The 15,876-nt window shown below is 42.0% G+C and overlaps 1 pseudogene; it reads left to right on the top strand.

Moving 5' to 3' along the window:
* Positions 1-2,284: 2,284 nt before the first annotated feature.
* Positions 2,285-15,845, top strand: LOC139654735 (caprin-1-like; annotated as a pseudogene).
* Positions 15,846-15,876: the final 31 nt, after the last annotated feature.

Below are 15,876 nucleotides of genomic sequence, written 5' to 3'. Positions count from 1 at the left end.
CTATAATACTGTGATATCTCAAATAGGTTCTGAGGTCCTGTGAAGCATGGTGGCAAGGCCTAGCTTCACTTGAGATTTCATTCCAATGTTTATGAACAATGCAAATGTAATCAAATATATTACAGCTTCATAGCTATTAAAACTACATTTAAAGCACCAATACGTACGTTTTTTGCTGCCCCTAAGCACAAACCATATCTGTGGGGGGTAAATAGTGTTGTTGAGCAATAACAATGACTCAGTGATTACTTTTCCAGGTGCTGAGATTTCTGGCTTTTAAAAGGTACTTTCTGGCCCGTTTTGGAACAAAACCCATGTCATTTTAAGACACTGCCAATGCAGGAATGTTGCTATAAGCGAGCGACCAACATCACAAAATATTTCTGCTATGAAAGCTAAGCCTTGCTCTCAAGACAAAACAAAAAGCAGATGACAAAGCAGTATTATTATTAGGGCCCGAGCACGACTTCGTGCGAAGCCCTATTGAAACTGAAGGAATTATTATTATTTTTCTTACTTGGACAAAAAAATCGGACTTTTGAGGGCCTAAACGTGCTCAAAAAGTTGCGAAACTTTGCACGCGCGTCAGAAGTGGCGAAAAATTATATATTTTATGGGTCTCGCGCATGGGTGTGGCAAAATGGCTCGATAGCGCCCCCTACAAAATTTCAAAAAAATACTCACGGCCGTACGTTTCCCCTAGACGTACGAAACTTGGTAGGCACGTGTATCGTGTCCAGACTTAAAAAAAAGTCCATAGGTACCATGCGCCTAAACCCGACAGGAAGTCCGCCATTTTGAATTGAGTGCGACATTTTTGGGCGTTTTTGGCCGTTTGCAGGGGTCGTACTTTAACGAACTCGTCCTAGGCGAATGATCGGATCAACGTCAAACTTGGTCAGCGTGTATAAAAGACCTCGACGATGCAAAGTTGTGCGAACTGTGAGTTTTCGTCACACGGCGTGGGCGTGGCGTGGCGTCGAATTTCCGTGTTTCGCCACGAAACAGGAAGTGGCTTGTAACTGGCCTGTACATGGTCAAATCTGGACCAAACTACACACGTTGGATGAGAGTCCCGCCCTGAACACATCTACGTGCCGATATTCGGTTATAGTCATAGCGCCACCTACTGGCGACAGGAAGCTGTGTGAATTTGCAGGGGTCGTACTCTAACGAACTCCTCCTAGGCGGTTGATCGGATCCACGTCAAACTTGGTCAGCGTGAATAAAAGACATCGACGATGCAAAGTTGTGCGATCTGTGAGTTTTCGTCACACGGCGTTGCCATGGCGGCGCGGCGAATTTCGATGCTTCGCCGTGAAACAGGAAGCTGCGATAACTTGAGTTTACGTCGTCCGATCGGCACCGGATTTCGCATGCTGGACCAGAGTCCAGGCCTGAGGACATCTACAGGCCGATTGGGAGTCACAGGCATTGCGCCACCTACTGGTGACACCAAACAGGAAGTGGGTTGTAACGCGACTCTACGTGGTCACATCTGGCCCAAACTTCACATGTCGGATGAGAGTCCCGGCCTGAACGCGTCTACGTGCCGATATTCGGTTATAGCCATAGCGCCGCCTACTGGCGACAGGAAGTTGTGTGAACTTGAGCGTACGTTGTCCGATCTGCACCGGATTTCACATGAGGGACGAGAGTCCAGGCCTGAGGACATCTACATGTCCCGCGGCTGCAACACGCCCCGACTTGCACACGGAGGCGAGGGCCCGCTCATCACTGCTTGCAGTTTTAATTATAGTATTTTTTTTTTATCTTGATTACCAATTCGCTAGATGTTTCTGTTGGATCTCTTTGGTAATTAGCTATCTTATTTGTCCCTGTTGTAAAAAAGTGACTTTATTGTTTGTCAATTACAGGCCAGCATCACTCAAGGGAGGGATAGGAGGAGGGCTATGCCAGAGACATGTGAGGGGGAGATAAATTATATAAGAGGTCAAAGATAGGTCACAGATTGCTTAATGCCCCTTTAACTGTCACAAATGCTTAATATTTGTATGCTGTAATAGCTTTTTATATTTAAAAAAAAATGTTTGTAGTTACCTAAAGTATGTCACTAAAATGCCACTAATCTGCTGCAAATGCACTTAAAGTATAAGTTGAACTACATGTTAACAACTACAACATATTACCATACTATTACTGTAACTATTACGGTAGATAGAGTCTATCTACCGTCTATCCACCTTCTATGCAATTTCATGCATTTTATTGTCAGGCAATCGTTGGGTTAGCAAAGGGGTCCTTGTAGCCGTTAGCTCAGCAACAGCTAGTCAGTCACTGGCCGGTACGAGCATCAGTAGCCTACGACAAAATACCACTGAAATTACAAGAAACATATTGCACCTACACAACTAAATCCGACAAAGGAAATCTCTTTGAGGACAAAGAGTATAAAGGTATGGTAATATTGTTATCAACGACGAACGGGTATTTTAAAAATCGTTTAAATGTACAGTCATCTTTAGTCGAGACGACTGGACTGGACAAAAAGAGAAGTCGAAACGTCCAAGTTCGTCTCTCAGACAATTGTTCTGCACGATTGAAGTCGTCGTGGCTATTCGCTACTTTTGTTTGCGCTCAAAAATACCTATTTTTTCTAATTTCGAAACTGACATCCAGCGAGACAACTAACCGCTAGTTAGCTAACATAGCCAGCACGCTAGCTAGCCAGCTAACAATGCGACATGGAGATTAGGACAAGGGGGTAACGTTACCTGCTTTTTAAGTAAAATTGATGTACCGTTGCGCCACCGACCAGCTAGCTTGCTAACAAAGCCAACTATAGTAATTTCCCAGTTACTGTTACTTGACGCAGTTACTTATTGCTAGCTATCTAACATTAATTAACGTTTGGCCGGCGTCGCCAAGGGAGATAAGAAGCTCCGGCTTTGAACTTTGAAAATAAGGCCGGCATTTTCATGTCCGTTAACATCCTCTGTCAAGGCAATTACTTTCCAGCGTTAACGTTGTGAGTAAATGTACGTGGCGATTAACAAATGGTTCCGATTGCCATGATTTATTTTATTCGCTCGTTAAAACAAATGGAGATGGCTGGTTAGCTCGACGATTAACCGGGATGCCGGTATCAGTAATGTTAACCGGGGCCCAGTGTTGTGGTGTGTGGGAATGGATGGGATTGTAGCTTCAGCCAAGCCTATCCTAACCCTGGCTAACTGGATGGCGTTAGGTTAGCAAAGGTAATGCTAGCGCTGTCCCAAACACAGACCATGAATAAGGTCAACCCTGGGTATTCTCAATCTAGGTCTGTCCTCAGCTAACTCAAGGATCCGCCTTGTTTATCTGATTCCTCAGGTCAGACTGATTGTCACCTGATTGTCGAGTCAGTCAGTATAGTGACGAATTATTATATAAAGGAAATAAAATAAACAAGATTTCTTGTGAAAGGTTCAACGTCAGTGTTAAGAGACTAAAAACAAGGGAAATTATACTGAAGATGTAAAATATGATGAACTGTAAATGTGAGCAACTTTTCAGGAGTAGACAATGCTTTTACATCAGTTGTTTTATTTCAACCATTAAACAATTAATAGGTGGGCTAAATCAGTGTTTCCTTTACATTTATTTAGCTACCGCCCCCCCCCCCCCCACACACGTACATGTACGTTAATAGAGGCCATATTGCTCAGCTGATGTGTGGAAAAAATAAACTAAATTGCAGTACCGTTGTCCATATATCATGATATATCCAAATATGATCCATACACCAGCACTTACTGGAACTGATCTAGGAGCAAACCTGGAATTTACCCCCACCACCTGCCATGTCAACAAAAAAATCAGTAGGAAACGCTGAGATGCTTCATATGCTCCCAATACTTTTGTGCCCTTTTTATGCTTACTATGGTATAGCAGCCAACACAGACACAGTCCGAGAGTCGTTTTAAAACTGCGACTGGTTCAGTTGAGCTGCTCATTGGCCCACAGAAAAAGACTGAAGTTACATTGGACAGCTTGTAGATGTGAGTTTGCATGTGTATGACCCCTTCACACACACAAACACATTTCCATAACTTTTTTCTATAACTGCATTATAATCTTTTTTATAGATGCCTTCAGCAATGGTTGGCAACAATGCTGTCCAGTCTGCCAGTCCAGAGTTGGGAACTGGGAATCAATCTGAGGCCATGAAGCAGATTCTAGGTGTGATGGACAAGAAGGTTCGCAACATGGAAAAGAAAAAGGTATCTCTTGTTTATTAAAGATTCAAAATGTGTTTTCACATAATTCCTCTATTGTTAAATAATGACACCAAATCTTAAGCAAGGGTGTGATTTTTATTTTTATTTTATTTTTTTTGTTTTTTGTTGTCAATGTGTTATGGATTATGCTTATATCTAGTTCACAACATTACTCAATCATTTCTAAACTCACTATTGGTCTCAACAGGCTAACAGGACAACTGACACTTCTGGCTTGAAACAGCCCACTCAGCAGTTCAGAAAGCAAATTGTACAAACAATACTGGGCTGCCTTTAAGCTTGAAACAGCCTGCTTAACAATTCAAAAACCAAATGTTATCAGCTAACTATAAGTTATATTATGTGAGACAATTATACCAAGAGCTTGAATGGTTTGACTACCCACTCCAGCCACAATAGTCATCCTATCATGATATGTACAGTAACTCCTGTGTTAGTCACTGGATAGATTTACATATTTTGGACCCCAACTGGTGTCTTCTCTTCTCAGCCTGAGCCACGGGCTTCTCTTTTTGGCTGTTTTTGGCCTAGTGAAATTTTGACTACAAATCCTCAACTCCCTGAGTAAACCAGTTATGGATATGGCTATAAACCCATGGTATCCAACTTCCACTGGGTGCATTTTGTTTCCAGCCTTGCTGCTCAGCATTTGCTGCTGGTTCAGAGTATCTGAGTTTCTTCCTTTCATATGCTTCATCTACAGCATCCTTCCATGGCATGGAAATAAGCAGTCTGTTCAATATTGGACCACAATACTAGGTCAGGGCTTAGGATGGTGCTGACTCTCTTTGGTGGGACTGTAAGATGGTGGCCTATGTCTGCTCGCATTTCCCAATACCTGGCTTCCCCTAACTGCCCTAACTTGTGCCTAGAAAATAATTAATCTTTCCTGACAAGTTAATTTCTGTTAAGCAAGGATGTGTAATGTTTTTTTTATATTCCTACAGTCCAAACTGGATGACTATCAGGCTAGGAAGAATAATGGAGAGAGACTGAATCAGGATCAGCTGGTATGTACAATTCATTGGCTGTTGATTTGTACACAGAGCATTGTTTTATCTTAGCCACGTGTATACAGATTTTCATTCCAACCAAACACCAGAGCAGCTGATTTCACTGATTAGTACCCCCTCTCTGGTTGAATGTTTGCTAATCAGTGAAATCAGCTGCTGTAGTGTTTCCCTGTTTATTTGGTTTCTTTGTTTTTGATTTGTGTCTGAATAATTTATGTCTCCAAGTGCAGATTATTTACCTTTGTAATACCATATTTTCTGGCTAACAAAAGCATAGTTGAGTCAAAAGAATGAACAAGAACATTAGCAGAAGAGGATTTTTTTTTTACAAACTAAACACAAACCTCAATTTCAATTTCCCTTCCATGATACACCTGAAGGAGGCCTTGTCAAAGTTCCAGGAGATCATGAAAACCTAGAGTTTGCTCGAGAATTGCAGAAGAGCTTCCTGGCTTTGGGCCAAGAGGTGAGTCTTGAGTGCACATACTTAGTGATAATTCACTGTTTAGCAGACTCTCATCCATATGACTTTCATAAACGGCCATAAACTGTGTCTGCCATAGGGAACTGTATTTAGCACCAATCCTCCAAACTTTTATATTCACATTTAATTAATGATTATTATTGAAGAACTAACACACAGGAACTGTTGCATGCATGTTAGGTTGACCAATAGGATAGCTCATGTGCAGGGAAATGTATTGCATCATATCACACGTCATCGCAAGTTATACCACAGTGAGAAAGAGAAGGAAGGGCTACGTCACAAGTGACACTGTGAAGAGAGGAGGAGCTGACAGTTTACTGGTCTGTGCGTCACGAAGTGACGGTTGCACAGCCAGCTCTCTTAATGTAATTTAAATTTGATTAACTTGACATTAAAAAATAAATGGATAAAAAAAATCTTCCTTGTAAATTTTTTTGTCCTCCATGTCGCATTTGACATAATCTATTAGCCAAAGCATGTGTCCAAAACAAAAGAATGCAAGGTCGGAGGATGGATGAGTATTGTGGATCTTTACTTGCCAACCGAGGATGCATCGGATGGTGATTTGGCTGACAAGAATAGGAAGCCCGAAGATTCATTGCAAGAACGACACACCACATCCAAACAGCACTATAGTCTATGGTACAGAGCAGGTTGAATCAGATGGGAAAATGAACAGCTGTGCGTCTTAATTAATTACACGCACAACATCAAGCACATCCCATCTAAAACTGAAAATATGCTTCTCTGTGCTTACATTCTGAGATGCTTGTTATCTCAAAGACATTAGATGAACGTTTTCCACGGGCACAAATATCGACTTGACATTCTTGGGTTTGATATTTAGCCAAAATGTCTAAAAACATGACCTCTGACCCTGTGTTCAGGTCCAAAAGGCAGTGAAGAAGTCTGCGAGACGGGAGCAGCTGCAGCGGGAGGAGATGGAGCAACGGAGGCTGAAGACGGTTTTGGAGCTGCAGTTTTTGCTGGACCGATTGGGAGATGACAATGTCAGGCAGGACCTGAAACGGCCTGATGCCACTGGTTCCCCCTTGCTCTCTGATGCTGACCTCACAACCCTTGATGAGTTCTACAAGCTGGTGGGACCTGACAGGAACTACGATGTCAGGTATGGGGAGCTTCCTGTGTTTTCCAGTGGGTCAGACATTTAGGAAAGAGAGAAGTGTGGTTACGTTCTGTGCAGTGGCTATGTTATTACATGATTTAATTGATCAAATACGAATATATTTCGTATAACACACATGATTAATAAGCTGTAAAAAGGTGCAAATTTTCCAGCAGCTCAATGGGAAAGGATATAGAACACAATTTGCAGGGTCATAAATGCAAATTAAGCATAGGGCCAAACTATAGTAATACTAATTGTGGCATTCGGCTATCAATTTCTCACCAGAAAAATGGTTATAGTCAGAAGCTTTATGTAAGTAAATATCACAGCACTTATAACGGTGTCATATTGCATTCACCTTGCATCCCAAGTGTAGGTCAGGGATTGGGGACCACTGGGCTAGAGGAACATGAACTAATTGCAAAATGGTTTAAAACTCATCAGTTTATAAGCATTTTGCAATTAGTTCTATGAAGAGGGAGCAGAATACATGAGAATATATCTCATCCTCTCTTATTGTCTTATGCTGGTGTGTCTGCAGCTTCCTGCTGGGTCCTGTCCTATTTTTTACAGAAGTATGAATTTATTTACCCTGTTGTCTGACTTGCAGGTTGACTGACCAGTATGAGGAGGCCTCACTACACCTGTGGGAACTGCTAGAGGGCCGGGACAAGGCTGTGGCAGGAACCACATGTAAGTGTTTTCACATGGACCTTGGTTTCATTCTTTAATGTTGTGCAAATCGTAAAATGTCTTGTGTTGTACATAGGGATGGGACAATCTGCTTATCTCATGATATGATTCAATACACGATATCGGGTTCATGATTCGTTACAACCACGATACGATGTAATAAATACAATTTCAATGACAGCAAAATATGACTGCGTAGGATTATGTACGACTAGACCATTTGTAATTCAATTCAGAAAGCCTCCATCCAGCAGGAGCATCATGGAAAATTATCATGTGACAAATGGCATTCAACAAAAGATAACACAGGTTAATGCTTGGTTTTAAAGAAAAAAAGATCCCCAGAAAGACCTGTGTAGCCCTCTAACTTTTAGCATATTAATAATTTGGAAAGATAAAGTGGGCAAGTCTGTGGCAGTGCTTTTATTTACACAAAGCAATGTGGTATTGACTGCAATGAATGAGAGTGTATCAGAACACAACATTTGCAGAACAGCCTTTTTCTCCAAATTAGGCAGCTGGAGGAGTGAATGGGGGTGGTGAATTAATGCAAACTAACTTGATATAACTAACTGATATTACCCCACTCCAGTGTGGGGTAATATCAAGTATGACAGCAGTCATTGCCCATCATTGTTTCACTAGCCTCTTGAATATATTGCAGACCAAATTTTACTGTCAAATAAGCAATCCATGGGCAGTCACATACTGTATATTCATAGTCCTCTGGTGCTTTTGTTGTGAATGGATTTCACAATTTTTCCAACAGCAATGATGACACGTAAACACACTTCAAACCTTTTACTGGTGGCCATCTACAAAGTTTGTGTAATAGAAAACGCAATTTTCTACAAATAAAGTGGGTGGAAGTGTTGGCTGTCATTATGCGTGAAGCATTGTAATACACTTGACATGAACTTTTCCCTTCGGGATCAGATTTTCACTTGTCCTACAAATGAACTTGCTTGTCCAAATTGGAAAAGATTTCCATGTAAAAACATTTGTATATCCATTGTAGCCATTTTTGGAATTTAATAACAGATAATACATGTCAGCATTACAGGAAACATATACAATGTAACTGTTAGACCAAAATATTAGAGAGGTAGAGATGATAACTAAAAATAATAGGATTAGAGAATTATATCTATATCATATTTACCATAATTTTTTTCCTTTCTTTATTTGACAATTTAAAAAATTGCCAACGATGATAAATAAAAAGTCCTGGACTTCTTTCCCTTGTGGCTATTGTTGTTCCTTGCTCCTACTGCGCTGATAGTTGTTTGGGTTGAGAGCCACCTGTCACTGTTGTTAAAATTAAATGCTTTGATGTGTGACCCCCTGTTGGCCCGAGGAGGATGCAGACTAACACGTGTCTCCTATAATACATTTAATGTGAATTGTCTGTGTATATCTTGAAGTCTATTGTGCCTTAGAGTGTGTCCTCAAATTTGTGCTGTTGTTTTCTGACATGTCACAATATCTTCATTTCAGACAAGGCACTGAAGGATACTCTGGACAAGGTGCTGCTGAGTGGTTACTTTGACAGAGCGCAAACGCATCAGAACGGCATGTGTGAGGAGGAGGAGGAGGAAGAGGAGGAGCAGACTGTGGTGGCTGAATCTAAGACTGTGGAGCAACCATCAGAACCCGGTAACTAGCATCACACCACTCTCACAGATCTCTGTGTGTGTGAGAAATACTTCATTGACCCTGTAAGAAAATGTCTTTGCTTGACCCACCTTTTTTCAGAAGGAACAGCTTCTGAAAAATACACAGAGCCCATTAAAGTGGAAGCCACAGAGGTGAGATTTCTGTGACCACTGCAAATGTGCTGCATGAAAAAATTATGATATTAAACATCAAAACTGTTTTTGTTGTGTGGTATTACATTTTCAGTTTGTGGTCTTCTGTTGTAGTTTGTAAACAGACAGTTCATTCCAGAAACCACGTACAGCAGTACAGACAAAGACCAAGTGGAGGAGTGGACAGTGGAGGCCCAGGTATGCTACTACTTACTACCACTGTCTATATTTTTCCAAGAGGTTGTGTTTCTGTGTACCATTTTCACATCCCTAAGGGCCGGTTCACATGCCGTGTCTTTTGCACGCTCAAATCCATTCATTTCAATGGCGGGGACGATGCGGTCACGATGCACCTTTTTTTCCAACCGCGACCATGGCACACTGAGATAAAAATATCTCAACTTTTTGGAACACCGCAAGCACACCGCATGTCACATAGCCTGAAAGCCTGAAATAAGCCTTGAATCGCTCACCATCCAAATGAAGGTCCAGGATCTACCTGTGATATTTCCGTGCTCTTGTATTTTTGCGGGCTTGGAGAGAGGGATGCATTCATGGCAAGATCTTTTTCTGCTCCATGTGTAGATCAAGAAGTAAAGCTACTACGACAGTTTTACTGCGATGGTAATCCATTATTTCAGATAACTACTATGATAACTACTAACAAACTTTCTGTGAAGTTGTTGTCTTTGGTTGCTTGGCAACGCCAGGCGCACCCGTAGCGCAACTGTCCAAGCGCAAAGTTTGTGTTCACTGCCCACTCAGCGCGCCTCTCGTTTTCCAAGCGTTTTAGAGCGCTGCATGTGAATCGGCCTTAATGTGCCTGTCTCGTATGTGGGATAGATGGTGAATTCCCTGCAGCACCAGCCCCCTGCCCAGCTGGCTCCAGAACCACCCGTCAATGTGAACCATGACACCCCCGGTGAGACCACCGACCCAGTGGTCAGAAAGCAGGTGGTGCAAGACCTCATGGCCCAGATGCAGGGGACCTACAACTTCATGCAGGTGAGGAGGACCTGTCCATCTTGGCTCTTCTGAACACCTTATGGATCCTCTCTGTTGTTATACCACGGATGTAGCACCAGTTTACATTCTGCATGTTTTCACTGTGCCACCCCGAGTTCTGACCCATGACTTAACCCTACATTTACGCTTGCTTTGTTCCCCTAGGACTCCATGTTGGAGTTCGATGGACAGGCCCTAGACCCAGCCATTGTGTCTGCCCAGCCCATGAAGCCTGGGCAGACTGTTGACCTACAGCAGATGGCCTGCGCTTCAGGTGAGCACCAATTAATTTGCTTTGACTCTGTTTGAACAGCTCCTCTCAGAGCTGCTAGTAATTTGTAGTCCGGATGTCTGTGTAAAAAATCTTAGGATAAATTAATACTTAATTTCCTAGGAAGGAAGGATTATTTGGTAAGGTAATTTTTCTTAAATGCCTCCCTTTTTATTTTGATCTGAACAGCCCACTCAGACTCCAGACTTCCCCAAACAAGTACGGTTTCTGGACCACAGGAATCCTCACAAGTAAGTACAATGGAAACACGGCAGGAAAAGGTTGGTTAAACTTGGCTGGAAACGAAGACAACATCTGCAAATAGACCAGTTGCTTCCTGAGTTTGAGCCCAGCTTGTTTGGGTTTTTGCTAAATGTCTTCTCATGTTGGTGCCAAACAAACCTAGCTCAGGTGTTCCCCTCAAATTCCCACCCCCGTCCTGCACTCAGGGCCCCATGGTGTCTTCCTTACCCCTCTTTTACCAGTCCGCTAACACAACAGAGTCCTGCTTGTAGACAGATGATGACAGTGATCCCAACCCGGTAAACACATTTCCAGATACCTGCTGCTCCACCTCTCTGGTCTTTGGTTGTGTGGTGCATGTGCTTGTGGATTCATGCAAAATGAGTGATAGGTGTGGGATGGCAGACACTCATCACAGTTGTCCTCAACTGTTTCTGAAGGCCATTGACTGGTTGTGTTGTCTGTGAGTACGTTTACATGCACACTAATAATTTAATCTGAACCCGATTAAGGAAATACTGATATGTAAACGCCTCTATCTGATTATCTTAATCGAAGTAAGGTCATAATCAGAGTCAGGGTTGCCACTGACCTTGAAAATCTTTTAAAGTTTGTGGATTTGAGAAAAATAAAATGAGTCTTCTTAAACGTTTCTGAAAATGAATGGATGGCCTTGAAAGTACTTGATTTGTAATTTAAAAATAGCACCCAAATTCATCAATATACCTCAGCTCTCTGGACCGTTCTCTATCCAAGGATCAATGCTTCAAATCCTGAAGATGGATATGGATATTTTCATTGACGTCCTAGGAGGATCAAGTCTGGCCTGGGACCTTTGTCACATGTCATCCCTCTCTCTTTCCCAGTCTTTCCTATCTCTTTCTACTTTGTAATGAAGGCAAAAATGCCAAAAAAAAAAGGTTATCTTTAAAATGAATTATTTCACCAGGACTTCTTGAAGATCATGAGTAATAAATGAGGCCTTGAATTTGACATCCAGATGATGTGTGTGAACCCTGTCAGAGTAAGCATAACCCGGTTTACACACCTAGATTTCTGCTCAATCTTTCCATTTATTGGGGCATGTAAACGCCTCATCCAGATTTCTTTCAGCTTTTTCAAAATGCGCAGGTCAAAGGTCACCAGACGCATTAACCTTGGATGTTGTATTTACAAAGCAAACATAGTGAAGTGTATATAGACTATAAATTAGTCCATGTAAACCGAGTTATAAGATAAATCACTTTACTTCAATTATGTAAACATAGACTAAATATTGCCTCAAGCTGATTACTCCCAGTAACTGGAGTATTGGTGTCCATGTAAATGTACTCGGTGTCTCCCGTTGAGCTCTCCTCAATCCTTTTCTTCCCTCCTGCCTTCCCTCCTTCGTCCCTCCCCAGGCCTCGATGTCTCTGTCTTCTGAGCCGTCCCCTGCCCCGTCCTCCCTGCCCTCTGCCTTCCCACCTGTCTCCAAACCCACCCACAGCGGAGGCATCAATGTCAACGCAGCACCATTCCAGTCCATGCAAGCGGTAGGCTTTGTATACAGGTCTAATTAAACCATGCACCTCTGTTTGGACTCTGAGGTAATCCACTCTATTGGAATCAGTCAGGCTCCATACTCATTTTAACATGCTGTGGTGAGGAAGTTGAATCAAATATTGAATCCCATAGTATTGCCCAAGAACAGCAGAAAACTGGTCGATTATTGGTGCACTTTCTAAATTGGCAACAATTAGGCGTATGTCTCCTCATTTCTCAATCCTATGTCTTGCTCTTCATCTCCTCCACCCCACTTAGTGCCCTCTTGTCTTTTTCTCATGTCCATATAAAGCTTCATAATCAAATGCATTCTGATTTTATGGGGCTTTATGAACAAACTGAACATTTTGTTTAATGCCTTATAATTGTCAAGCTGACATTGTAATGGAAATTTAACTTTTTATATTGTGTTTAGGTGGTGCATAAATGCATGTGTAATAAGTCAACTCTGAAAACACGGGTTTTATGTTTTTTTTTCCCCACAGGTATTTAACATGAACGCCCCTGTGCCCCCAGCCAGTGATGGTCAAGGAGAATCTCTGAAGCCGCCCAGTCAGTTCCCTAGTGGCTATGGACAGGGCTTTAGCAGCCAATCAGAGAATACCGTAGACCAGCCTGACATCGCACAGGAGGCATTACAGTCAGGTGAGGGAGGAGCATTACCTGGATGCTAGTGTTCGGGCCGAATAGTTTATATGCACTGAAAAAGATTGGCGTAATAGAAGTAGCAGGAACTCTACATTCACTCTTACATTAAAAGAAAAAAAAAAACAATAGTAGTAATGAGAGGAAAATTGAACTGAATAAATGGAAAAAGCTGCAGCAGTGCAGTTGGCAGAAAGTTATTTTATGATTTAAAGCAGACCTTCATAACTGACCACTGTCTCATCTCCTCCTGTCCAGTTGTCGCCGGGTTCCAGCCCCAGGACCAGGTCATGCCCTCAGCAGGGGGCCATGAACAGTCATCTCCAGGTGCTGGGTTCGGACGGCCGGGCCAGTCCTTCTACAACAGCAGGGCCGTGCCCAGGGGTGGACCGCGGAACGCCCGTGGCATGATGAACGGCTACCGGGGGGCCTCCAACGGTTTCAGAGGTACGAACATCAAGTGACGTTTTACATTAGGTTCAGGTAGCAGTGTGGCTTCATGGTTTGTAGTAATGAGACTGTGTCCACATACATGTTCAAGTTGCACATACTTGATTAGATGCATTCTATTGGAAGACGTATTGACATATTGACAAAGGAGTGATTCATTGCACATGTATTGGTGGAATATTAATGACACCATGTCTTTCATCTTCAGGGGGATATGATAGCTATCGCCCTCCTTTCTCGAATGCTCCCAATAGTGGTTATGGTCAAACCCAATTTAACACGTCTCGGGACTATTCAAACAACACCTACCAGCGGGTAAGGACTCCTTTTGCCACTTCCTTCAATACACATTTTGCCCCAACAAACTACTGTTTACTATCTGATCTGTAATGACTCAATTTTCCTTTTTTTCATTTTGAAATGTAGTGATTTTCGCACTCATCCTGATCACCAACAGAAGAATTCTAGAGATTTAAGGGAGAGTCTGTGTATACAGTGGTGATGCTAAATGTCTTTTCTGTTTCTTAAAGGAGGGCTATCAGCAAGGCTACAAGCGGGGAGCTGCCCAGGGACCTCGAGGTTGCTCCCGAGGTAATGCTCAAGCAATGCGATCCTAAAGGATCCTAAGGACCGTCAAGTTGCGCCACGTTGAACATTCAGGATTATGAATGTGTTCGCCCCAGTTCACTTTTATAACAATTTTTCTGTTTCTCATTGGTGATCTTATTTTTTTAACTCCTGGCCTACTCAGAGTCAGCCTGCTTTGGTCTAGATACTCTTAATGTTTTAACACACGCAATGCTGAACTTCACAACATTTAGGATTATCAGCAAGTCTGGGTGTTAAAAACAACAAATAGATATTCCTGTAAACTTGAAAGATTTCATTAATTTATTTTTTGTACAAAATAAATGCAAAAAATACCCTGCCACTGTCAGTCCAATCCATGAGAATCTTATTTTCTTTTACTGCCCCATGCTGTCAGCCACTTTTTCCTCTTAATTCTTTTGATTTTCATAGAGGCTATTAATGTTTTTCTTTTTTTTCACTCTCCCCTCTCGCGCCATCACTTCTTTGTATGCCGATGTTATTGGTTGAGAGACTGTTTCAATAAAGATGTGTTGTATTACCTGCTGTTTGCTGCTACTTTCTTTTGGTTTGGATCTGGGTTGCATCCTGTTTTTGGCATGCATTTGGGGCTTGTAAACCAGTGCTGCTATTGAAAGCCTATCTGCTCTTTTGTGTCTAAGTGGGTTGATTCAGTTGGGAAATTTTGGTCATCATTTGCTGAGATGGGTCCTGTCTGCCTCTCTCTCTCTCTCCTCGCTCACTGAGCCCTTCATACCAATCAGAAAAGGAAGTAGTCTGTCTTCTGTCATTGGAGTATATACAAAACATTAATGAGCTAATTTAAATATGCCCACATGCATTTGGGTATCTATTCTCCAAGTCTGTGGAAGTAATCACATGATTTAAATCCCCTCCATCTGGCAGAAGACACACCATTCTGCATGCTTCGCAGAGAGTGCACAAGGAAAAATAAGATTAGTGCTAATTTGAATTTGCAACTTGGGAAATGTTGGCTATTTTGGATTCAGCGCTCTTGGATTTTATTTTTAGCTAGACATTACCTTGGCTCAATCTTTTTAACCAGCTGCTTCTTGAACACTGCAACCATTATTTTACCCCCATGAGACTTGACAGAAACCTAATTTGAAGCAAGTCATTTTAAATACTTGAATTGTCTCTTGTCTCACCAATGTGAAATGCTAAGCAGTGATTTTGTGTCTGTCTGCTTGGCGGTTGCAGGCCGAGCAGGACTGTTAAAGCTCAGCCAAGGGATGAGCCAAATGGCTATGCAGCAATCCAGGTAATCCTGGACACCACCTTCCACCTGTTGTTAGACCTACTGTACCCATACTGCTGGACCACCAATCCCCTTACTGGACTGTCTTTCTGTCTGATCTGTACAACGTAAATCTTTCTCACAATCATAATGCCGTTGCATAGCCTTAAACCTGATAAATCTTGAATTAGTGTACTGTTGGGCTATCCATGTCTCAGTAACTGTACATTTATTTGCTGTGGCTGAAAGAAATTGGTATTACTGAAGTGTAATGGCTTGTACTATATATACAGGCATATAAGAAGACTATACAATTGATAGTCCTTCAGGTGTAAGCATGCTTTACTATGGGACTGAACAAGCACTTAGAGTAAACTTGCGATGAAGTCATTCTCTGTTATGTACATTTTGCTATGGTCATACTGAAGCTTTCTATTTCACGTAATAACAGATCTAAAGTGCCGTTTTCTTTGCCTTGTGTGAATTATTCAATATATTTA

The sequence above is a fragment of the Centroberyx affinis genome, unplaced genomic scaffold (assembly GCF_046629955.1).
Source record: "Centroberyx affinis isolate AG114_WGS23_722 - 3 ecotype Tasmania unplaced genomic scaffold, CSIRO-AGI_Caff_v1 ptg002148l_1, whole genome shotgun sequence".
Classification (NCBI taxonomy): Eukaryota; Metazoa; Chordata; class Actinopteri; order Beryciformes; family Berycidae; genus Centroberyx; species Centroberyx affinis.
The sequence above is the reverse complement of the archived record's forward strand: the minus strand, read 5'-3'. Positions and strand labels throughout refer to the sequence as shown.